The sequence below is a fragment of the Dendropsophus ebraccatus genome, chromosome 11, assembly GCF_027789765.1.
Source record: "Dendropsophus ebraccatus isolate aDenEbr1 chromosome 11, aDenEbr1.pat, whole genome shotgun sequence".
NCBI lineage: Eukaryota > Metazoa > Chordata > Amphibia > Anura > Hylidae > Dendropsophus > Dendropsophus ebraccatus.
Genome location: NC_091464.1, coordinates 38,044,075 through 38,071,017, shown reverse-complemented (window position 1 = coordinate 38,071,017; position 26,943 = coordinate 38,044,075). Strand labels below are relative to the sequence as shown.

The window sequence follows — 26,943 nt, the reverse complement described above, 5'->3', positions numbered from 1 at the left end:
TTAAAACAAAGCTATACTTACTTGTATCCAGGTCCAGTCTACTTAAGACAGCTTTTAAGGCTTGTGCTGGCTAAATAAAAGGAGACTAAACACATGAAGTCCCGGCCAGTACTGAGAGTCATGGCTCAAGGAATCTGTCAATCAAATGACTGTCTTCTCTGTGAGCGTGCAGATGACTGGTACTTCCTGCATTTGGTCTCAACAAGCACAAGACAAAAAATATGCCTTCAGGAGACTGGATCAGGAGACAAGTTAGTAACTAAAAAAACAATAATGAATGTAAATTGAAAACTTGCTTTATATCACATCTACAGTTGATTTAGATTTTAAATGTTATAAAGGCAATGTCCATTTAGTGATTGACAGCCTTCCATGTATTGGCCTGCCTAAAGGAATGACTATGGATCACTGATATAACTATCCACTGGACTCCGAATACCACAATGAGCAGATATTTTAATTATTAAATTACAAGCTATTCTGACTTCTTGATTAGTTATACTTGCTTTAGAACATGCTGCTGGTTGATCAGATTTCAAGTTAAAGGGAACGAATCACCACCATTTAGCGTTGTGAGTAAAAACAATGACGTTATAAAGAATGCTGCAGTGTTTTCTATCAAATAAACAACTTCTTTGCCCCTGCCTCCGTCTCCCTGAAAATATAGTTATATTCCTTCCTGTACTGTATGCAAATTAGCACCAGCTAATCATATGGGCGGTGTCTCTCCCTCAACCAATCACAGATCTGGGCTGTAATTCCACCTCTCTGGACGTAATTCCCAGACCAGGTGTCTGCTACATCATTCAGAAGATGCCCAGAGAGGCGGGATTACAGTGCAGAGGGGAGTGATTACAGCCTGGGAGCCGTGACTATGGCCCGGGAGCCCTGACTAGTTGAGTAAGAGATCCCGCCCACGTGCCTAGTTAGCGCCTATTCGCATACAGTGTGGGAAGGAATATAACTACATTTTGGGGAGACAGAGGCAATGGCCAGCAGTTTATATGCTAGGAAACACTGCACCATGCTTGATAACATCATTATTGTAATTTGTAACCCTAAATTGTCATAATTGGTTTTCTACAAAGAGGTGGTTGTCAGACCAATTATTCTGATTGGAATACAGAATAATTTGTAATCTGTCTCTTTCCATTAGTTGTTTCCTCAAACTTTTTTTGCCTCAATGTCCCTGGGGATTCTCTGTTACCGCTTTTTGGATTTCTTTTTATTTACATAAAAAACTTTCAGGTCACAGGGGTCAGCAGTGCTGACATCAAGCCTTTGCCAGCCTTTTGCTCCACCCCTTCCTCTCGCTATCTATTCCTACTATCCTCCATGTCCTGCTGCCCTGACTGCTGTCGTTTCTACTGGGCTTAGATGTTAGCTCCTTTTACATGGGTGGGGCTAAATCAATGTGGATGTATGTCCCGCCCACATGACGAACAGAAAACAGACAGCGAGCGTGACATCCCAAGAGATAAAGAAAACACGTAGAGTGGTCATGAGCCTGAGAACACAAGCACTCTAAATATAAAATGAAAGTATAGATAGAACATGCAACACCCACAGAAGTCAATGCCATGCTAGTTTATTGAAAAATCCTGGACAACCCCTTTAAAGAGAACCAATCACCTAAAATTTACTATCCCTATTATCAAAGATTCTCTCTCCCTAAGTCTATCTATGAAGATACAGACTGCCTTTGCAGTCTGTATCTTATTCTTTACCTAATTCCTCTTCCTCTGTGCAGTAATGCTGGGCGCCGCCATCTTGATGACGTCACGCTGGAACGCACCGCTGGAACGCACGTGACGTCATCAAGATGGCGGCGGCCGGCATTAATGCACCGGAACAAAGGAGCAGGTAAAGTATAAGATACAGACTGCAAAGGCAGTCTGTATCTTTATTAAGTCTATTTATGAAGATACAGACTACATTTGCAGTCTGTATCTTATACTTTACCTGCTCCTTTGTTCCGGTGCAGTAATGCCGGCCGCCGCCATCTTGATGACGTCACGTGCGTTCCAGCGGTGCGTTCCAGCGTGACGTCATCAAGATGGCGGCGCCCGACATTACTGCACAGGAACAAAGGAGCAGGTAAAGTATAAGATACAGACTGCAAATGCAGTCTGTATCTTCATAAATAGACTTCAGAAAGATACAGACTGCCTTTACAGTCTGTATCTTATACTTTACCTGATCCTCTGGTCCGCTACAGCAAGGCCGGCGCCGCCATCTTGATTTTGCTACTTGCGTTCCACCGCTGGAACGCAAAGTGACGTATTCAAGATGGCGGCGCGCGGCCTTCCTGCACCGAACAAGAGGATCAGGTAAAGTATAAGATACAGACTGCAAAGGCAGTCTGTATCTTAATAAATAGACAGAATGAAGATACAGACTGCCTTTGCAGTCTGTATCTTATACTTTACCTGATCCTCTGGTCCGCTACAGCAAGACCGGCGCCGCCATCTTGATTTAGTCTTTTGCGTTCCAGCGGTGGAACGCAAGTGACGTCATCAAGATGGCGGCGCCCGGCCTTGCCGCTTTGCATGACGGGAGCTTCCTGTCTCGCGCCGGCTCTTTTGAAAAGAGCCGGCGCGAGATAGGAAAGTAAAAAGTAAATATTTTAAAAAAAAAGCCAAAAAAGTAATAAATTATATTTACAAATATTAATAAAATAAGTAAATACATCTAATTAGGGAAAAAAAATTTTTTTATTTTCATTGATGATTGGTTCTCTTTAAGGTGGTTATCCATAGAGCAGAGAAGGTCCAACCTGTTCTGCCCTCAGGGGCTGCAGTGCTTCCTTCTGGCTGTCTCTAGTGATAATTTCTGAGATATGAGGGAGGTGGTTTTATGTTGTAGACGAATAGCGTTTTTGATCAAATACTCGATCGAAAATATCTACTCAATCAAGCAGTACTCGCTCATCTCTAATTATAATACAAAAGCAGAAACGGGTTCTATATGCAATGTATGTTCATTAAAACAGAAGTTATAAAACAAGATATAAATATGATGGAAAATGTTTGTATATATAGTGTGACAATCTGGGGGTTACTCACTCGCTGGGATTGCCATCTCCTGGGTCCGAGAGAGTTGGCACATCACAAACTTCAGTCCAGTCAGTGCTGAATGCTTTGAACTGACCACAGTCGCTTTATTTGTCCGTTCAAGGAAAAACATAAGACATAGGCAACACTTTGCAAATAAAATAAAACCTAGGCCGTCTAGCCACTGACTATACAACACAGCTTCCCTAGCTGTCACTTCCTACTGCTCAACATTACCAGCTCCACTGGTCTCACCAAGACTTGGCTGCAGCTCCCACAGGCCTAGCACTGCCTATGTTCTCTTACCCTGGGAGTCTTCACCTGGGAAGCTCTGGAGTCTCTAATAGAGCTCCACCTGGTGGGTTTCAGAGCCTCATCAGCTCTTATGGTCCTTTTACACGGAACGATTTATCGTTCGTTTTTGCACAATAACGATCGAATTTGAACGATAATCGTACGTGTAAACGCAACGAACGATCCAACGACGAGCGAGAAATCGTTCATTTTGGTCTTTCAACGTGTTCTCAAATTATCGTTGGTCGTTCGCAAAAAATTTGCAGATCCGTGTAAACAGTCTTTCAACGATTTCACCTATGTGTGAGATAGGCTTAAGCGCATAATGATTTTTCCGTACGATGTATCGTTCCGTCTAAACACTGATCGTTATAAAAAAAACATCTTTCATTCAAAATCGTTAATCGTGCGATCGGGCAAATTATCGCTCCGTGTAAAAGTACCATTAGGTTGTAGTAGAGTATATGGACCAGGAGCTCCACCTGAACCCCTATTCCCACTCCAGAGGCATAGAACTGCCTCTTAAAGCCTCACCATGCCACAAAGATTTAAAGGGAACATGTCACCATGGCAATGCTACCTAATCTATTGACTTATTATAGAGGAGAAAGAGCTGAACAGATATATATATATATATGAAAAGATTTAGTATATTGATTTAAATTCCTGCTCATTATTTAAATTCCTGCTCATTCTGGGTTAAGGAGTCCAGTGGACAGAGGCGCTCTATGATAGGATCACTCACTGGACTCCTTTGCATGGAAACCTCAATAAATTACAATTTATACTGAATAGTTTCCCACAAAGATATACAGTGGTACCTTGGTTTAAGAGTAACTTGGTTTAAGAGCGTTTTGGTTTAAGAGCTCACAGTTTTTCAAAATTGTGACTTGGTTTAAGAGCATTGTTTTGGTTTAAGAGCTCCCTGCACTAGGTGGGAGTGCGAGTTGGGGAGGGACATGGTCTATATAGCGGGGTCTACAGCACTGTACTCTGACCCAGGAAGTCTCCCTTGCCTTCCAAATCATAGCAGATCCACTTCAGGCTGGGGCTTACATCAGGGGACAGGACTGTGGAGGTAATCTCTTCATAGCTGTAACCCCTCTCTCCCCGGACAGAGAGTGCTGCATGTATGTGCCCACATCTGTACTGCTCGGTCCTTCATGCTCCCTGCAGTCTCTGTCAGTCCTGATGAGTCCATGCTGAGCACACACCCCTTCCCTATTGCTGTCATGTGACCACACAGATCTCTGACAGCAGTCCTGCTTCTCTATTCTAGCCTGTTGTACTACACTACTGCATTAAAGGGATCTGCAGTTCCACCCTGTATCTACAAACTACTGCTGTGTTTCAGGTTTATGCACTTATTATACATTTTACTCCACATGCTGATTGCTATACTGCACAGTAACCTATAATATCACATATTCAGCTGTTTATAAATGTTTGTTTCATTTGTCTTACATGTTATTCAAAATATAAAATCAATATTTTTGGGATGTGGAACCAATTGTCTGCATATCAGTGATTTGCTTTGGTTTAAGAGTGGATTTGGATTACAAGCAAAGTCCCAGAACTAATTATGCTCATAATCCAAGGCACCACTGTATTTCAATCTGTTCTGCTCCTTCTTCTCTATATAAAGATGATGCTGATAGCTTAGATAACATTTACACGGTGACAGGTTCCCTTTAACAACAGTAGCACCAAGAACCTAATAATGCGTAAGCAGGACAAAAGACTAATAATACAAGTGGATAAGCACGTCAAATAGCATAAAAAAACATACAGTACTCTACTAAATAAAAGGAGAACAATGAAAGGAGAACAGAGAACTAACTGTATGTGGCATGTGGCATAGTCTATGTGGTCATGACAGTCTCTGAAACTTTTTGTAACAGGGGTTACAAGATTATGAAAGTCTTTGACCCTGGAGTGCACTATGGTGTGGTGTCTACGTGCTGGTGTACCCGTGATGGTATATGCAAATAACCTCATTCAGACGTAAATGTAAACTTAAAAACAAGAACAATCTTTACTTGGTAAATCATCTCTGCACTCCAATACTCATAAAGACGTACAGTGCTGGGTAGTGATACATTTACATAATCGTTGGGTTTAGTGTATGAGGTTTGGACACATTGGGGGATATTTATCAAACTGGTGTAAAGTAGAATTGGCTCAGTTGCCCCTAGCAACCAATCAGATTCCACCTTTCATTTCTCACAGATTCTTTGAAAAATTAAAGGTGGAATCTGATTGGTTGCTAGGGGGAAACTAAGACAATTCTGCTTTACACCAGTTTGATAAATCTCTCCCATTGTCTTGAGTAGTTTTAGAGCTGAAGAAATGTGGGAAAATCTGATGACACTTTAAAGGAGAAGTCCGGCCAAAATTAATTTTTGATATGTTACTTATGAAAAGTTATACAAATTTCTAATGTACATTAATTATGGGAAATGCACATATAGGGCTATTTCCCTTAATTTAGTAGATCAGAAAGTGTTAGAATTCTCTCAGATCCAGTGACGTCACGGCCAAAGGTGTAATTCCTATGGAGTGTCCAGCAGGGGGCGCTCTCTATATAGAAGTCTATGGGACTTTATTGTTTCTATGGATTTCTATGTAATGTAGTGTACAGTGCTTTATTGAATGAATACATCTATGGAATACTTTGGGGAGCAAGTGTCCCTGCTCCCCAAAGTATTGCATAAATGTATTCATTCAATACATTAGGATATCACAGTAAGCCCGCCGCACGCCGATCCGCCGCATTCCCGCCGATCCGGACCATATACACTGAACTACAGCTCCCATCATCTGCACAGGAGCGCTCACCCCTCCTCCTCCTTCTTCCGGAATACCTTCTCCCCTATAGCACTGCTGACTCCCTGCCTGGCCGCCGCTCTCCGCTCTCATATACCGGCTCCCAATGCTTCCTGGTGTCCGTGCTGAAGCATCGGGAGCCGGTATATGAGAGCGGAGAATGGCGGCCAGGCAGGGAGTCAGCAGTGCTATAGGGGAGAAGGTATCCCGGAAGGAGGAGGAGGAGGGGGGAGCGCTCCTGTGTACTGAGCGGCTCCCCCTGTGCCTGGCGGCATAAGCAGTGGCATCGCAGGCAAGTGATATCCATTACCCAGCTCCAGCTCCCATCACCTGTTCATACTATAAGCAGATGATGGGAGCTGTAGTTCAGTGTATATAGTCCGGATCGGCGGGAATGCAGTGGATCGGCAGGCTTACTGTGATATCCTAATGTATTGAATGAATACATTTATGCAATACATTGGGGAGCAAGGACACTTGCTCCCCAAAGTATTCCATAGATGTATTCATTCAATAAAGCACTGTACACTACATTACATAGAAATCCATAGAAACAATAAAGTCCCATAGACTTCTATATAGAGAGTGCCCCCTGCTGGACACTCCATAGGAATTACACCTTTGGTCGTGACGTCACTGGATCTGAGAGAATTCTAACACTTTCTGATCTACTAAATTAAGGGAAATAGCCCTATATGTGCATTTCCCATAATAAATGTACATTAGAAATTTGTATAACTTTTCATAAGTAACAACATATCAAAAATTAATTTTGGCCGGACGTCTCCTTTAATCACTTTTATGGGTTACAGTCCAGTTATTGTCAATTCTACTGAGTAGGCTCTTTACAGCTTGGCTCATTGTGATGAATATTTAGTAGACTATTGTTCATGGTTAGCTGCATTACAATTCCTTATTAAAGGGTATAAAGTGAAAGGATTTGGACTTGTAAGCAACTTGACACCGACTCCAGCCAGAAGCCAACAAAGAGTGAAATGAGAGCAGAAGATTCCTTCTACAACTTATATCTCCTTTGACTCAGCAAAAATCCTCCTTTACTGTGGAGTTGAAACATAAATGTGGGACAGGTACGCTCTCAGCATGGACTAGAGACAGTTCTAAGGTAATACACCTCCTTAATTCACCACGACCAACACAGAGCTGACTCAGGATGGAGTTACCACAAGAGTGGTGCTCCTGACTGTGCGCCTCCATCCACTGCCTAATTCTGAACTTTACATTCACTCAATAAGCATTCAAAACACAGTGTAGGCTTCTTCAGGATTTGTCTACCTGAAACATTACATGATGTTTGACACGCTGACCCCGGACGCAGTAAGATGTGTAGATTGCAACGTCCCGGAGGAGCGATCCACCCCACTAGACAACAGGGATGGCTGCATTCAAGTAATCGGATGCAGCTGTCAACTTTGACAGCTGCATCCGATTACTTTATTAGCGGGCAGAGCGATCAGACCGTGCCCGCTATGAACACATGGAGGTGGCCCTGGACGTACGGATACGTCCAGGGTTGCCTAAGGGTTAAAAAGCGTAAAAAAAAATAAAGCTGTTTCATTGAAGTATTAAGCCCCTACTACACGGGGAGACTAGATGAGAAAACGAGTGCTATTAGCACTTATTTGCTCCTCGTTCTCCGCTCACTGCCGCCACTAAACACACGCGGCGGCAGCGAGCAGGTGAGTACAGAGGGGCCATGGGGGGGGGGGGGGTCGTGGTTGGGTGCTGCCCAGGTCATGGCTAGATCGTTCGGGCAGCCCATAGCATATAACAGCGGTCTGATGCCGCCACTCCGATTCAACGGAGCAACAGCAGTAGGTTGTTGCTGTATGAGTCGTTTGTCATTCATGTCGGCTGATCGTTGCCCTCTATTACACGGAACGATCATCGGCTGTAACGGCCGATATCGGGCAAATACGATAATCATTCCGTGTAATAGGGCCTGCACTTCGCATCACAGAATCTAATTGTTTGAGCCACCAGGGACCACCAGGTTAATTGTACCACCCTTATACTATAGTATAGTACTATAGTAGCTTTCAAGTCTTTTCTGACATGCCTAGGTTCTGTCACTCATATTAGTGCTGGCAACACCTAAATCTTGGGTAAGTTTACATCAGTGATTCAGCTCCTTAATCTTTTCATTTACGCTAGGACACACGGCGGGATGACATATTGAAGCCCATTGTAACACATTATGCAATATTTTCTTTTGTGTCATGTCCTACCTTTGAACTTGAGGAACTTGAGGGTGTGAAAGTCATGCAATGCCATAAAAGCTCATATAGACAAAGACACTTTCCACATATACTGTAGACTAATAGTGCTCTGCAAATACAGTGTGAATGCCCCTTACACTGGTACACTGGGAACTACCTGCAGAGCACAATATGTGGCAATCCTTCCTTGTATTGTGGGTTTATTTTGCACTGCGTTGAACATAGAGCTATTGGTGATAATTGTGAAAAGAACCAGGACACATTCACTATGTCAGGCTGGATCAGGGGCGTAACTAGAAATGGCTGGGCCCCATAGCAAACTTTTGATTGGGCCCCCCCCCCCCGACTGACCACTAAACGGTCAAGTGAAGTCATAACTACATAACTGCTAGCTCTGGTCAGGAGTGCTTGCAGTTAAAGGGACATTTGCAAAACCCAGGAGACCAGCAGGGCCACCCGGTGCTGCAAATGATGACGGCTCAGGGGGCCCAGTGTATTGCAGGAGCAGGCCATGGGGCCCCCTGATGCGGCTGGCCCCATAACAGCCGCTTTGGCTGTTATAGTGGTAGTTACGCCCCTGGGCTGGATTCACACTGCGTTTTTGCAATCCGGTTTTCTGATCTGGTTTTTCAAAAATTAAATAAAAAAAAGAATGCATTTGCGTGCATCTGTCTTGATCCGTTTTTCCATTGGCTTCCATTATGAAAAATGGATGTTTTTTTCTATAATGGAAGTCAAAGGAAAAATGGATGCACACAAATGCATTAGTGTGCAAAAGCATTGCGCTGTGTGAACCCAGCCTTAAAGAGGTACTCCGGTGCTGATAAAGAAATCAATCAATCATAAACATAGGGGGAAATTTTTCGGTGAATAATTGGATTTTTCACCCATTTTTGGTCTAAGTTCTATTTATGAACCAGTATTCGACAGGCACATATTTTTTAGATGCAAATCTTTGTTCTGTTTTGAGTATTCACCCAAAAATTAATATAATCCGGGATTAGTGCCCAATTTATCATTTGTGACTTTTTAAAAAGTCACACAAACAGGCGCAGACTTATATCTGGTCAGTACCAGGTGAATATAACTGCGCAATTTTTTCATATTTTTACTTAGATACATTTACTATGGCAGTGCTACATGTTAATAAATCAGTCACAAGATATTGGAAAAATACACACCCCATTAGAATAGTTGCACACATTAGACTCCTTAGTAAATGTCCCAATATTTTTTACATTTACACTTCCCTCCTGAGTCTGTCTCCATTTGAATTTCCTGTTTGCAGGTCCCGGAAGCTCCAGTTGGTGTCTTTATTTTTTCTTCACTTCCTGGTTTGGGCTTTCCCATGATGCACTTTGCCTCCTGTGATGTCTAACTGACTCTGTAAAACTGTTACATGGCTTACAGCTTGCTCAGCCAATCAGAGCTGAGCAACCTGAGTGATCTGACAAAGGGAGGCCGGCCTAACAGGGCTTAGACCAGTTTCCCTCTTGATGATGTCATTGTCACAAAATGGCTACCACAGAGCAGCCTGGGGTCAACAGTCATTAAGTAAGAATTAGTTTACTTCACTTCCAGGCGGGGGTCCCGATCGTTAAAACGGACCGCCGGAGGTCTCTCACCTTCCTCCGTGCGGTCCGATCGGCGATCTGCTGCACTAAGCCTGCACAGGCAGGCTCAATGAGCAGATCGCCGATAACACTGATCAATGCTATGCCTATGGCATAGCAATGGTCAGTGTAGAAATCTAAGTACTGTATGTAAAAGTCCCCCAAAGGGACGTCAAATAATAAACTTATAATATACCGTAGCGTGCGTAATTGTCCGATCTATTAAACTATAACAAGCGTCATTGCGAACGGTAAACGGCGTGGACGAAAAGAGGGAAAAAAGTGCACGGATTACCCATTTTATGTTACATTATATATATAAAAAATTCATAAAAAGTGATCAAAAAGTCCGATCTTTACAAATATGGTATTAATAAAAACTAGAGATCATGGCGGAAAAAAATTACGCCCCATACAGCCCCATAGGGGAAAAAATAAAACCGTTATAAGCGTCACAATAGGCCCATTATATTAATAACTAATTGCCAAAAAAAAAAGGAATATAACATTAGAGAATCTGTGTACCCTGCATATGGTTGTGTTCGGACTGACCTATAGAGTAATAGTATCATGTCGCTTTTACCATATAGTGCATTACGTAAACACAGGAACCCCCCAAACGTTACCATATTGCATTCTTTTTTACGATTTCACCTATTTATATTTTCATAAATAATATATTTGGGATTCCATCATACATGTTATGGTAAAATGAAAGACGCCATTACAAAGTACAACTATTCCTGTAAAAAACAAGCACTTACATGGCCTGTAGATAGAAAACTGAGAGTGCTAGAGCTCTTAGAAGGGGAGGAGGGAAAAACGAAAGCGCAATGATCAAAATTTGCGCGGACCACTGGGTATTTTGGGCCTGGTCCTCAAAGGGTTAAGCTCCACTGGGTTTCCTTCATAGGGTCCTTTATTTACTGGACAAAACAACAGTACTTACTGCACAGTTTAATCCCACACTTGAAGATATATGATAGAACCTAAGAGGAGCTCAGTTTCTATATGTAAATTCTATTTGTTTTATAAAATATATATTATTATATATATTATAAATATATTTTGCTGCAAGCATGTCTTAGTTGGGTTCGCTAGTCTTAAACTCAGGTCCAGAATAGGTCTGGAAATATGGGAGGTGCAATTACGGATGTTGCAAGAGCATCAACCAAAGCCCAGTGTCCTCTTGCCAGTGGAGTTAGTACTTTCTGCCAGTGGTTTGTTCAACTGGAAAAGAAACACCTTCATTGATCACATATTTGAACGTATATTTTTTTCCAGCTAGTGCTTGTGTGCCAACGGAGACCGCTTGATCAAACGGCATTGATTATCTTGCCTGCCAAATAAAAGAGAACTACTTCAGAGGACTTAAAAAAGAACAGCCAATAAATTCATAGTTGTGAAAGAAGCTAGTGTGCCTGGACTGGTGTCAAAGATTAGAAATATATATGCAAGCAATGTTTTACATATGTTTACATTATTGGTTACAGAATGCTGACCAATGGACCTTTGCCTATGTGTCAGTCAGTTATAAATTGAGATGAGCGAATCTATGGTAGTGACCAACCCTTTGTAACACTTGGCCGTCGGCATTCAGGCTGCTCCTTTTGAACTCAAATCTGGGTGCTTGGAAAGCTGGATACAGTCCTCGGAAACGTATCCCAAGACTGTATCAAGGTTTTCCAGGCACCTGGCGTTCTAAAGGAGCAGTGAAATGCTTTGCTTAGTTACTACTGTAGATTTGCAATTATATTAGTTATATTATTATAGCACAATAGTGATGAGCAAATAGTACGCTATTTGAGCAATTCGATTGTAGTCGAATATTTAAGCAAAAACGCTGTAAAAATTTGATTTGCCCTCCCACATCCCCTGGTGCTTTTTTCCAGCCAATAAACATGCAGGGGGGGAGGGACAGGCACTAGGAATAGGCAGAACTTAAAAAAAAACTCTGTGATTGGCTGGCTAAAGCATGTGACTTCCTGAATCTTAGAATAGTCATTTGAGATTCGTGTCACTTGCTGGTTGGAGCTAGAGAGGTAAAGGCTGTATACCAGGGAAAGCTTTTAGGTGAAGTAAGGTATGAAGGGACCCCCAAAAGCCCTTGTTAGGGCTAAAACTATAAAAACCAGAGACTTAGAATCTGTTGTGAGACAGGCAGTGTGTTCAGACACCCAATGATAGTGTATACGGCTTATCTTGCTACTACTGATTTGCGCAGTCTGCGTCCTGTGAAGGTGTTGACCAGCCCTTTATTTCTTTTGTTGTATAAACAATTATATATCCGGTATACAGCTGTATAATCTGTGTATGGGATAATACCTCTTATCTTGCTACTACAGATTTGCGCAGTCTGCGTCTTGTGAAGGCGTTGACCAGCCCTTTTTTTCTATTGTTGCAAAAATAATTCTATATCCGGTATACGGCTGTATACCTGTGTGCCCAACCGGCACTGGCGTCACGACAACCTAACATCTGGCTGAGCTATTTCCCGACCAACCACCATAGAAGTTGCGTCACACGCTACTAGCTAGCAAGTGACCAGTCGAGCATACACCACATGTGTGCTATGGCTGTAGCAGACTGTGTGTGTATGTGTGTGTGTGCACTATGGCTGCAGCAGGCTTCATGCGTTTGTGAAAGCGGCAGAAATAAAAGGGGGATTCTGGGCAACAGGGAAAAATCCTGGTGGGACAGGCGGTGGTGGCATCATAATAAAGAAGTCCTATTTACCCATATCCGTACCCCCACAGTGCAGTCCATGGTCCTATCGGCTCACTATCTTGTGATTTCATGGCCCCACTCAGCTAATCAGTGAGTAAGGCGAGACACTGCGGCAGTCACTGACTGACAGAGCTGAAATCTAACCACTATATGGCTATAGCTGACCCCTCTATATCACTATGGCTGACCCCTCTACATCATTATGTCTGACCTATATATCCTTATGTCTGACCTCTACATCATTATGTTTGACCTCTATATCATTATGTCTTACCCCTCTATATCACTATCTCTGACCTCTATATCACTGTCTGACATCTATATTACAGGTATCCGCAGGGCCGATTTTGGGTTCTCTGCCACCTGAGGCAAACCTCAGACGCCCCCCCCCCCCCCATCACTAGCGCCCCCTCCGGTGACCACCCAAGCCAGAAACAGCAGCAGGCCCCATCCCAACCCTCAACCCCCCCGTGCTGTGATCTGTCCGCCACAGGGCAACCCGTCGACCCCGGATACTCACCACAGCCTAGGGTAGAGGGCGGGGGCGATGTGGCGTCGTTCACCAGAGATTATTCCGACGCCCATAGAGAATGACTGCCCATTCTCATCTCTGGCAAGCGTGCGCACGGCTTCCAACGGGGATTTCTCAGCGGCTGGACAGGGTCTGGGACTGGGACTTTGAGGGGGGATAAGTATAAGGGGCTCCTCCGGGGGGTTGGTCGGGCGGGCTTCACCCCGGCAGCCGGTGTGACAGGTCCCCTTTAAGTGAAACTTAAATAAAATGACAGCAGGGGGAACATTATGCCACCCCTGCAGGACCGCAGAATCTGCCACCTGAGGCGGAATGCTTATTCTGCCTCATGGCAGAAGCAGCCCTGTGTATCTGGCATAGTTATCAGTTTTTCTTTGTGTATGGTGAATATTTAGTAGATTGTCAGCAGGAAAAGACCACCTGCTCCATCTAGTCTGAGTAGTTCAGGACATGGAGGCTGGAGACTGTCTGCATCCACTGCACACACAGGAGAATCTGCTTTATATACATTATTCCTTTATTCCCTCAGAAGTCGCCCCAGGATCTTGTAGGACATTAGGGAGAAGCTGCTGAGCCAGTGTGATAAATAACTCCCCTGGTATATGACCGGCCATTTATGAAGGAGCAGGAGTCGGAGTCGGTCCCTGATAAAATACAGGAGTTGGAGCTGCAGTTTTTAAACTCCACAGCCCTGATTTTAAGGCTGTTTTATACTATATTGACTGCAGGACATTGTAGTTCAATGTATTTAATCCTCAAAACATATTCTGCCCAAGCAGAGACCAGTAAAACATAAGGATAAGAAATTGATGAAAAAGAAACAAAATCAGTAAGATATAAGGACACATAAGAAACCAAATTCAGTATAGTCCACAGGGGACCGGGGACCAGGGTGCCCTCTGCTGTACCGACACTGACACCGACTCCCTATGGCAGGCAGCTGTGATAGAATGAGTGAAGTGGATGAGGCAGCAGTGATAGACACACCCTACCCCCTCCTCTCCGCTGGAGTGTGAGTGCTGTATGGGCAAGTAATAGAGACACTCTCTGCACTCACAGAGTCACACAGGGACAGACTTATCTGAAGACCTGCTCAATGCTGGCCGGGAAAGTAACTCACAATCAGGACAAGTAGGACTGTGCCCAGCTTACACCCCAGTGATGTCACCTCACAGCAGCCCCAGCACTCACACAGCTACACGCTGCGGGGGAAAGTAGTCACTGACTGTACCTGCTCTATTACAGCCCCTGAGCTGACGGCAGTGGATGGAAACCGAAGGAATGCTCTGACCGGCAGGGACAAGGGACGTCTACACAAGCAGGTTAGTGCTGTAACGACAGACTATCCGTAGTATTATATAACATGTGTTGCTGCAGATGTAGCAGAGCTGAGTTGGTCTTTGTGATATAAGGATATTTGTTCTTTTATGATGGAATGCAGATAGACCAACTCTTACTGTGTACAAGTGTCAGTGTTTTACATTTACTATTAGACGCCTTTAGTGAAGCCGAGCTTATAAAACACATTGAGGAAACTCTGACACATCATGGCTCTATCTACATTCCAGGGGATTTCAGAAGGATGCAGGTGGAAAGGAGAACGGGCAAAAACATTTATGTGCCACAGTCATCATGGCAAGGCTGGAGAGTGGGGTTTAATGTGTTCTCCAAGACAATTCAACATATCAATAGTGTTATAATATTTCACTGCAGAGACATTAAAGGAAAAAAAAAGGTTCATATCACATACAAAATACGACTGAGGGGCATGCTTCTAGAAAGGGTTTATTCCCTGTGACAAAATGTCTAATGTTGCACAAAAATTGGTGCAAGTACTGTACGTTAGCACAAACACCATATGTAGCACAATTACTATACATTAGTACAAGCACTATACATTAGTACAAGCACTATACCTTAGCACAATTACTATATGTTGCCACAAGTATACATTAGCACAAGTACTATACGTTAGTACAAGTACTATACATTAGTACAAGCACTATACGTTAGCACAATTACTATACTTTAGCACAATTACTATATGTTGCCACAAGTATTATACATTAGCACAAGTACTATACGTTAGCCACACATACTATACATTAGCACACATACTATACATTAGCACAATTACTATACGTTAGCACAATTACTACACATTACCAGAACTACTATACGTTAACACAAATACTATTGGCACACGTCAAACAAATGTTGTTCAATAAGTTTACTTTATTTGTGTGCTGAATCTTGTGTTACGGATTAGGGGCATGTCTGGGACAAGTTCGGTCATAGCCCAAAGTAAGAACTGGCAGATTGGGGTAAGCATGGAAAATTATGGCAGCCAGATGCTTTATTAATACAGCAAATGTGCCAACGTCAGTGTCTATGCCACAAAAAGTATCTATCTATCTCCTGTCTATCTATCTATCTATTAGGGATGATCCGAACCTGGTTCGGGTCGAGTTCATACGAACCCGAACCCTCGGAAATTATTCCCGCTGTCTGCCCGCTCCCTGGAGAGGGTGGATACAGCGGGAGGACCGCTTGGAAAACTGGGATACAGCCATAACCATAGGCTGTATCCCAGTTTTCCAGGTGGTCCTCCCGCTGTATCCACCCACTCCACGGAGCGGGCAGACAGCGGGAATCTGATGCCGAGTGTTCGGGTTCATACGAACCCGAACCTCAGTAGGTTCGGACCATCCCTACTATCTATCTATCTAATATCTATCTATTTCCTATCTATCTATCTATCTATCTATCTATCTATCTATCTATCTATCTATCTATCTATCTATAAATCTATCTATCTATCTCCTATCTGTCTGTCTATCTATCTCCTATCTATCTATTTCCTATCTATCTATCTATCTATCTATCTATGTACTGACCAGCTGCGATATGTGAACCACTGACAGGTGATCTGATGACAATGACATCTGTTACAGGATGGGATACATAAGGCAGTAAGTGAATAGTCAGATCTTGAAGTTGATGGGTTGGAAGCAGGAAATGTGAAGCGCTAAATTGTGACAGCCAGACAACTGGGTCATAGCATCTCCAGAACAGCAGACCTTATGGGGGGTTTCCAATAGTGATTAATCACATAGATGTCATTCATTTGCCTTTGGGGGTCTCACAATTTAATTTTTTAGCATAATTGTAAATTTGATTTAAATATAACTCAGTACAAGGTCATCAAACAGCACAAAACACCAACCCTGCCAGATCCCTCCCCATCATTGCCACAGCCCTACATATCTTTTAAATAAGTTCTGTATGTACACAAAGCAATAGTATCATGCTATTATATGTGTATGAAGCTGCTCCATCTCCTCCTATCCTGATCTCTTCCACTACCACACACGGTATTAGTGATATCGGGTGGTGCCAACGGAAGGAGAAGATGGAGCTATGTTTTGCTATGATCTTACAGCAGCAGAACAGATGTAGTATCCTGACTGGTGTTAAGACGCTGATAATTGGTGATGTCAGTATCCTACCAGCAGCATAGAGGATTTAATGTTCTGTTGATCACAGGGTCTTCACAGCAGCACAGAGGATCTAACTAGTGCTGCGCTAAGATCACTAATAAGAAGTCACCAGTTCTCTGTGCTGCTGTGAGGACCCAGCGACTTTACAACCTCTTTTCTGAGACAAAATGGCCAGTGGGGCAAATATAATGAACCCCAGCACATGGATAGAGCTATAATAATATCTCTGTATTAGGACCTTGAACATCTTGCTGAGCAGCCAATCCAGCAGACTTTCCACACATATCCCCTGTACACATGGCGACATTAAATCTTCCTTGCAGGAATCCGGGGCTGACAGACGTGACCGCAACAGATCCACCGAGGATTTAGCCCCATCAACATTTCTAAATTTCTACATCAAGTCTGCTGTAAAATCTAACTTCTACTCAAGGCAATCAATGAATCTGACTGATTTATCAATCTGTGTGAAAAAAAAGTCTGTGCTCTCACACCAGAGCCTTGTTTACAGACACCCTGTCCTATGTTCAAAGTCAGCGAGATCTTATCATTTATAGTTATGTATTGTACTTAAAGGGGTTATCCAGCAAAAATATTTTTCTTTCGAATCAATGGTTTCAGAAATTTATATAGATTTGTAATTTACTTCTATTTAAAAATCTCAAGTCTTCCCATACTTATCAGTTGCTGTATGTCCTGCAGGAAATGCTGTTTTCTTTTCAGTCTGACACAGTGCTCTATGCTGACATCTCTGGCCGAGACAGGGACTGTCCAAAGCAGTAACAAATCAACATAAAAAACCTCTCCTGTTCTGGACAGTTTCTGTCTTGGCCAGAGATGTCAGCAGAGAGCAGTGTGTCAGACTGAAAAGAAAACAAAATTTCCTGCAGGACATACAGCAGCTGAAAAGTATGGGAAGACTTGAGATTTTTAAATAGAAATAAATTACAAATCTACATGACTTTCAGAAACCCTTTAAAGGGGTACTCCGGACATGCAGATTTTTTTTTAAATATATTGCTGGGGTTGCTGAGAACATAATAACTAACCCATACTCACCTACCACATTCCCCCAGGGGTCCTCCTATAGTGCCTTTGTGTCACATAGAATAACTAGAAGATATTATGCTCATCCTGAAAAATAAAACTACTGCAAGATATAACCAATGGCAAATCCACTGAAACAATGATAATGCAATCCTGATGATGAAATATGTAATATTGTATGTAATATATAATGATGTGAATTATGTATAGTAATCAGTTCCTATGTTTTGTACATTAAGCTATGATACTTGTGAGACTGCCCTTTTGACACTGATAGTTGTTGAATGGTTTTACGTTCACCTTTGTAGTTCAAGTACTTAGATGTAAATAATATTGTAATTACCACTTTACATATAATGTCCTCCTGATTATAATAAACCGCCCAATAAGTGTAAATTATATGGCTACATTCACATGCAGTAGATTTATTGCACAAATCCATGCCTTTGCTGCCAAAACAACCCCAATCCCATATAAAAAAAAAAGGATATACGGTTACTGATCTACCTGCTGCTTGCAATGAATATTTTATATACAAGACAAATAAATTAGGATCCCCCAAAAGACTGGGGTGTAAAAAGTGACGTGAAGGTTCTCATGAAAACTACTGCAAACAAAGAGTGTAGTGGAATAATTTGTTATTTTGTATAACTGCTCTATTTTCTATCTGGATAAGGGTGCTCTTAAGGGCCAGAAGGACTATCTGCAGTTTTTGGCAAATGCCAGATGGGCAGGTCCCCTCTGCTACCCCCACCCCCCTCCTTTCCTTATGTGCAGAAGTTGTGGTGCACACACAAAACATTCTGATGGTAGTTAGATTGATCAATTCAGGTGGCCCATTCACTTAAAGGGAAACTGTCATTTAAATGGCATTTTTCAGAAATCAATAAACTCTGTAAAAGGTTTTATTGAGTGTTAACAGGTGATGTGTGGCTGACAATGTTGAATTTCAAAGGCCACTTGGCCTCATTTTTGTGGCCTGGTGGAATAATTGACAGAGTCTCATCAAATGAAAGCTGATCACTGAGATTGGCGCTCATTATCTAGAGCCCATTGGCCCATCTAAAAAGTCATTACAGTGGCTGTGATTATATTGATGTTGACCCAGCGGTGTCACCAGTTTCGCTTTAAGGGGTTTCTGATAGAGGGGTCACTATTGAGAATGGAGGCTCTGTCCTGCCCTACATTGCTCAGACAACCAAGTGATCAGCGGCCCCTGTGTAATGTTTTATCCTCCGCTGTGGTGGCACTGCAGCGATATTGAACAGAGATTACATCCGAACTCTACCGTAAGATGTAATACTTACTATTAGTGATGTTTCTGATATGAGATCACAGCTGAGATTTAATTCAGTAAAAAGTGTTTTTTTAAGCACATCCATTAAACATGTGACTCACCTAAAAGGTATTTCCATGTTCTCCATCAAAAATAATTCTTTATTACCGTGAGTCACACGAGGTTTCTGTGGCCACCACCCAACATGGTATTCTCATATGTCTACTACCTGATGCATGGCTTTATAATTGTTTCATTTTGGCCCTCTAAAGGAAACCAGAAACCTGCTTTTTATGTTTAACAGCGAACTGTGGAGTTTCCATGGAAATACATATAATAGGCCTCAGGCGTTCCAGTGGTACACTTCAACTTCTGCAGGGAAATCTCTTCTAGGCCTATAATATCTTCTATTCAAGTCTCATAATTGTTGCCAACTGTTCCAGATTGAGTCTAGTTTATGAAATCATCTCTACCTGCTCTTCTATCATATGCTGAGATTTTCAAGTTCTTTTATGTAAGGCACTGTTCACCCCATGCCTTATCAATAGGGTATGCAGTTGAATACAATAGAATGATATAAGAGAAGTATTAAAGAGGATGTACCACCTGGTATATACTCTTTACTCTGAACCCACCTATTGAACCGTTTTTCGGACCGAGGCCCCGTTCCCGTGCATGCCGCCGTTCTATGCACGGGAACCGGCCGGTGCTCAAGCACTGGAGGCCGGCCCGCCCGCCCCCAGTGGGAGGAAATTCCCTCCCCTGTATGACGCGGCTTGAGCACCGGCCGGTTCCCGTGCATGGGAACGGGGCCTCGGTCCGAAAAACGGACCGCGGCACCGGCTTTCCCGAGCCGGCGCCGTTCGATCAGTGGGTTCAGGTTAAAGAGGATGTACCAGGTGGTACATCCTCTTTAAGAGTGGTGAAGATATCTGCATGTCTTCTCTAGAGGTCGTATAGATTGTATAGACCCACACTGTATGCGGCGACTGTTTTAAAAAACATATGATTGAACTCACCTGTCACTCATTCCCAGCAGCCACGCGTTTCCCATCCAGTGTCTCTGCATTATGCTGCCTGCAATGGGAACATGACGGGAGACCTGACGGGATGGTCCCTGAAGCTCTCCCAGGCAGCCAAGCGCACTCGAGAAGCTCGGAGACGCACAGCTGCCGGGAGAGCTTCAGTACCAGGCGAATATGCTTGCCCAATTTTTGCATTTTAGCGACTTTTTCCTTAGATACATTCACCATGGCAGTGCTACATTTTAATAAATCAGTCACAAGATATTGGAACAAAATATACACCAATCCTTATCAGAAAGGTTGGACATATTAAACTCCTTAGTAAATGTACCCCATTGTTTTAATGCTTTCCACATCTTCCATGGTGATGAGTGAGTTTGTATGTTGGTTCTTCCAAAAAATGCACAAGTAGTTCATCCTACAACTATTAAAATATATGTGTTGACCAAAAAGCTATTTCACCTTTATGTCACGTACCTACCACCAGCTCAGGGGCACAGCGTTACCCCAATTTGTTCCTGGGCTGGTGGGAAGATATAATCCTATTTGGGGATTCCCTACAAAAATATCACAAGTCAATCCTTTATTGGGGTCGCTTTATAGACAATGGTATGATCTTATGGACAGGCACTGAATCTCTTTTCACAGAGTTTATAACGGACCTAAATACCAACAATATAGGCCTTAGGTTTACCAAAAGACTAGCCTGTGCTTCCTGAACGTTATTAAGAGAGAGGGACTGACCAGTCCATTACCACAGAAAACCCATGGCAGGAAACAGTCTGCTGAGGTGGAATAGCGACTATCCCCTGGCCCTGAGAAAAAGCATCCCCAAGGGACAGTATATCTTGTTTATCTGTATCCACCTTTAAGAATGAAGCTGATACTGTTAGGGTCCTATTCCACGGGCCGAAGAGGGCCCTATCAACGATGTAAACGAGCGGCGATCTGCTAGATTGCCGCTCGCTTACTGGGCCTATTCCACGGCCCGATGATCGTTGAGTGAGGGCTGCAAGGACATCGTTACTGATGTCCTTGCAGCCCTTGCAGCAGCAGTAATACATTACCTGCAGGTCTTCTCCGCGATGTCTTCATCCCCGGGTCCCGCGAGCTCTATCTTCTGAATGGCCGGTCAGCTGACAGGCCACACTCAGCCAATCACAGGCTGCGGCTGTCCCGGCCTGTGATTGGCTGAGCGCTCCGTCAGCTGACCGGCCATTCAGAAGATAGAGCGCGGGACCCGGGGATGAAGACAGCATGGAGAAGCCTGGACAGGTAATGTATGATGCTGCTGCTGTCAAATCGTCGGTCGCCCACCACGCACCGTTATTCATATTCAACCGTAGCGATGCCCGGTGGGGGAACAATGATTTTAGGTCTGGCCCTAAATGAACGATCAGCCGATGACACGATCATCGGCTAATCGTTCTCTCTATTTCACCGAACGATAATCGGCCGAATCGGGCCAAATGGGGCCGATCCGGCCGATTATCGTTACTGTGGAATAGGGCCCTTAGAGAACGCTTCAAGTAGCATGCAAGAGGGAGTGGTATGCTCTACTGAGACCTAAAGGGGAGACAGAAAATATTTACCAGGACAAGGATCATTGGCACCTATGATTCATCATCTCTGGCAATCCACAAAATTTTGGCCCATTGGCTCAAATTGGCCCACTTGAAAGTCAGACCCAATAGTTTCTCAATTGGTGGATGAGAGACCCATACTGAATTAGCAAAATTAGGTGACCATGGCCCTTTTACGGATACGTAGCAACTACAAATATGTAAAAGGGTGTATTGAAATCAATGGGTACTATACTTTCCTCTATTTCATAATTGTTATTTCTCATAAATTCATAATTGCTGATAGTATAATAGTGATGTTTGATAGGGGCTTAAAGGAAACCTATCACTAAGACAATGCCATCTAATCTATCAACATCATGTTATAGAGCAGAAAGAACTGAGCAGATTGATATATATCTTAGTGGTAAAAGATCCAGTGGGCGGTGGAAATTAATGGACTGGACTCCTTAGCATGGCACCATCAAAGATTTCCATCAATAAATTACGTAAGTTATACTAAATCTTTTCCCATAAAGATATTTATTAATCCGCTCAGCTTGTTCTGCTCTATAACATGATGCCGATAGCTTAGGTAGAATTTCATTGTGATGGGTTCCTTTAAGTCTATAACTAAAATGTATAATGGTCATAATAACTAACTGGTAACATGTTAATGCTCTAGGAGAAGTAAAGCAACATTGGTCTCTTTGATCCTTCCAATGAATTGTATCAGTTTTCAGGCCCACGCTGCTCATCATGTCATGTACAATACTTCAGAAAGGTTTCAGTGTTTTGTAGCCAATATTTCCTCTGTTATTCTTGTGCGTTAATCAGATATATAGGATACATAGGATACTGTACATTTCTCACATATCCTATTTTCGTTTGTTGAATCTGTTATATAAACTATGAAGCTGCTCGCCTGGTTTATCGCCAGTAGCTTGGAGACTCTGGGTTGTGCCATATTGCCTGCTTTTACATATTGGCGTTTTTCATCCTCACATTGGAGTGAAAGTGGATTTTCAGATGATTCAGTGCTGAATAATTGGTAACAGTGATGCTTATTTCCATTCCTGAATAGGAAGCAATTTCCTTTTTCATCAAAATAGTTTTTAATGGGAATTTGCTCACAAACACATAAAAAATTATTCCCGGTGTGACCTGTAGCGCACTTAGGATGTAATTGAAAGTCGACCTGCACATATTATATGTATATTGACATATCATTTTCCCTCGTGGGCTCAAGTTCGAGGGAGCCCACGAGGCGAGTTCGACACTGGAAATGAGAAACAGCTGAGAGCACTCACTTGGAAACAAAAGTCACTTGTCTAGTAAACACGTAACATCCATTATTTGCTTACTAATGATTAGCCAAATATTATTACTAGTGACTTATGGTGGTTTTACACAGAGCGATAATTAACCATTTTGAATGAACAATGTTTTTTTTATAACGATCAGCGTTTAGACGGAACGATACATCGTACGGAAAAATCAGTATGCGATCGTTTTGCGATCGCTTAAGCCTATCTCACACATAGGTAAAATTGTTTAAAGACTGTTTACATGGAACAATCTGCAAATTTTTTGCGAACAATCAACGACGATTTGAGAACTTGTTGAAAGATTAAAATGAACGATTTCTCGCTCGTCGTTTCATCGTTTGCTGCGTTTACACGTACGATTATCGTTCAAATTTGATCGTTATCGTGCAAATTCGAATGATAAATCGTTCCATGTAAAACCACCATTATTCATTTATTGGAACTTAAAATGAAAATGCCCATATACTCACCTCTACTGGTCTCTCACTACTGGTGCTGTTATGTCTTCTTGTCCCTGCTGTGATCCTTTATCCAGTGATTGGCTGAGCACGAATGAAACATCATCGAAAGGAGTTGGAAGAGGATCGGAGCAGGGTCTAGAAGACTTGACCGCAGCCACAGCAGCATCAGTGGGGGATCAGTGGAGGTGAGTATAGAGACATTTTTACTTTTAGCAAATGGAAGTATATAACAGAAATGCATTTCCCCCCCCCCCCCCCCAAAAAAAAAATCCCTTTAACCTTCTAATATCTTAATCAGAGTGCTCAAAATAATCACAAGTTAATTACAGCCTTGAGGGGACATGATGGATTAGCTACAAAATACGTCTTAATGTTGTACAATACAGTGAATCATAGCATGTTCCTTTTAAGTAGCACAGAACAAGGATTTCCTGATATTTTCTCAGGACAAGCTTAATAGTTCCCCTAAACCAGTAATGTCCCGAGAACTACACAGAGGCAAACCTCGGAATGACCTGTTACTTACATCCTTCCCATTTTAGAGAATATAGGACGAGAGATTTAGCAGAAATCTAATTTACACATTTTTATGTGGGAGGAAGTTCTGGAGGTGGGTAAGTCACAAGTATTTATATCATATCGCTTATGTTATGCAATTTAAACAATTTCTTCCCTCTTTGCTGTTAGTTTTAGGAGAGAAAGGAATAAGACACCTCTGTAGGACTCCTCTAAGAGTAATTTATTGAATTCTAATGGACTCAATCCCTCTTTTCCCTGACAACTGGCGTTGCATTATGGTATAGACCTGGGAGACTAAATCAGTTTACAACTATAAAGCTATGATATTAGATACTGCTCTGTACCATTAAAACATACTTACATGTGTATAAACTCTTCTCTATGATCTAATATACTGTAATTTCATCTCAAGTCTTCTTTTCTACATCTGCCTTTACATGTAATATTATATGTGACCGGTTATTATCTGTATTAAGAACAATTAGAAAGATGATGCTTGGTCTGGGGGTTATCCAGGATTAGGGAAAGCTTAGCTTCTTTCTTGCAAAAACAGCACCACCCCTGTCTCCAGGTTTTGTGTGGCCGGGTTTTCCTAAGCCTGGATAACCCCTTTAAGAGTGGACACATACTACAGATCTGGTGAAAAAAAGTATAAGTATTTGAACTAATATCTAAAGCGCAGCGTCTACAATGTGTCATTAAAAAAATTCCTATTGTTTGAATTAAGTTTTTATGCTATACATACTTTATAGGAATTTTTGGTGATTTTTTTTAAATCTCATTTTACTTTCAACATAGATAAGTCACATTATTGTGGCCATTTCCTAGTTTATACATCAGCATAGTATACTTCATACTTATGATTTTTATGCATCTGTTAGAAAACCGTTGCAGTATGTTCACAGGGGGCTGTCAGACATTTTTTTTCTTACTGCAAAAACTATAATAACATGCGACCGGTGTAAGTTTACTGAAATTGCAGTAACAGTAATGCAAGCTGACCGCACTATGTGAACTTCTCCAAGATCCAGTTCCAAGTAACCTGCTAATATCCTATAGAATATCCCCAAGGTATATACAATCTTGACATCTTCAGTCCGTATGCTGGTCCCCTTTTTATGGATTTCACACAGCAACTCCGGGTGTTGTGTAATACTTAATGCACGTGGCAGTCACACGCTATTACTGCCACGTCTAAGAGCACACAGGGCAATAATTGACTTGCTTTTCAATAATTGACCAGTGTAAAGGGCCCTTAAATGGGTTTTCCGGGGCTAGAAAATCATGGCTGCCTTCTTCCAGCAATAGTGCCACTCTTGTCCTCAGTTTGTTTGTGGTATTGCAGCCCACACTCATTATAGTGAAAGAAACTGAGTTTCAGTACTACACACAACCTGAGGATAAATGCTGCAGTGTTTATGGGGGAAAAAAAACTAACATTTTTTTCTATTTCCCTGTAAATGGTAGAACTTATCTTGCCTCTTATCCGGAGATATAGTAGGGGTATTTGTAGGAGATATATGTAACCGCAATGTAAAAAGGAGAGCCTCCATTAGAATAGCACTATCCAATAATGATGATATGGTGATTCTTGCCTCTAACCTTTCTCGTACCAGATTTGCCCAGACATTATGTCATTATGTAGAAACAGAACTGTAATGGGGTGGTACACTTAAACAGCACTTTGATTTTTGGATATAGTTTTCTTCTGTGAGTTCCATCACACTGCATACATACAGACATATTCTGAGCATTGCTTCTAGAGGAGAGTTGAATAGAGCTTGTACTAAGAAACCACCCAGGCGGTGTGCGCAGGGTTCTAACTCTACAAGAATTATAAATGTTACCCTGACCATCTTCTTCTTCTTCCTCTTCCCTGTTTTATTATATGAATTTTATTACATGAGGTTTAGGGTAACTAATATGAATCCTAATATATCAGCTTGTGTACAGTTCATATATCACAAAAATTCTAATCTACAATCTATGTAGGCCCTTGCAGATTTTTTCGGTAAACCAAGGGAACTGACACTCAGAAATCATCCTGAACGGGAAAGTTGAGGCTTCCACCTGTTAAGCTGTAGTGTCCTGCTTTCTATATTGTGTACAGTAGTCAGACAGGTTGGCACTCTTACCTGAGATTGGACAGGGTTAGATGTACAGTTTACAATTTTCAAGAAACAACCAATACTGCACTTGAATATAATTTTTTTTTTCCTGATAGATGTACAGTTTAACATTTAGGCTCTGTTCATACACTGTCTTTATTTGCCCGTCTTTTGAAATAATGGCCTCAAAATGACGGTCAAACAGACAAAAAAGCCTTAGGCCATGTTCACCCAACAATTTTCAACGCCCGTTATTTGATACTCAAAATAATGGCTATTATTTAACATATTTCGTGACCATTATTGCTATGACGGCTGTTGCCACATTATTTCAGTTTAGAATAAATGATGGCCATGTTCAACACCCTTTTGGTTGCGACTATTATTAAAGGTCCGTCAAATTTGTTAAAAAGACGGTGAAAGGACGGTAATTTTTTTTTTACAACTTAAAATAACGTCTGTTCCTTAAATAACAGCCACCAATAAATGTCTCGAACATTAATTTGACGGCTGCTGCAAACAATGGCCATTGTTTCCATAGACTACAATGGAAATCATTGAAGACTGAAAATAATGGCCATTATTTTACTAAAAAAGACAATATGTGAACATGGTGTACCTGTTACTAAACGTAACTTTTGACAAGTGATCAAACATGCCAAAAGTTATTGATCAGATTGGGTCTATTGAGCCCCGTTTTGATCAGAATATATAGCCAAGGAGAAATTGCAGCGGCGCGATGCAATCCCGTCAGCTGGGCCATAGAAGTCTATAAGAATTTATTGATGGACTGCCATGCGCTTTCCCTGGCTATATCTTATAATGAGTGGGCTCC

The 26,943-nt window shown here is 42.1% G+C and overlaps 1 protein-coding gene across 1 annotated transcript in view; it reads left to right on the top strand.

The window, feature by feature from the left end:
• The first annotated feature begins 14,313 nt into the window (after nucleotides 1-14,313).
• ADGRG2 (adhesion G protein-coupled receptor G2) overlaps nucleotides 14,314-26,943 on the top strand; it is a 102,742-nt gene continuing 90,112 nt past the window's right edge. The window contains exon 1 of the mRNA XM_069946218.1: nucleotides 14,314-14,604. The gene's annotated coding sequence lies outside the window, so the exon portion shown is untranslated. The remainder of the gene's footprint in view (nucleotides 14,605-26,943) is intronic.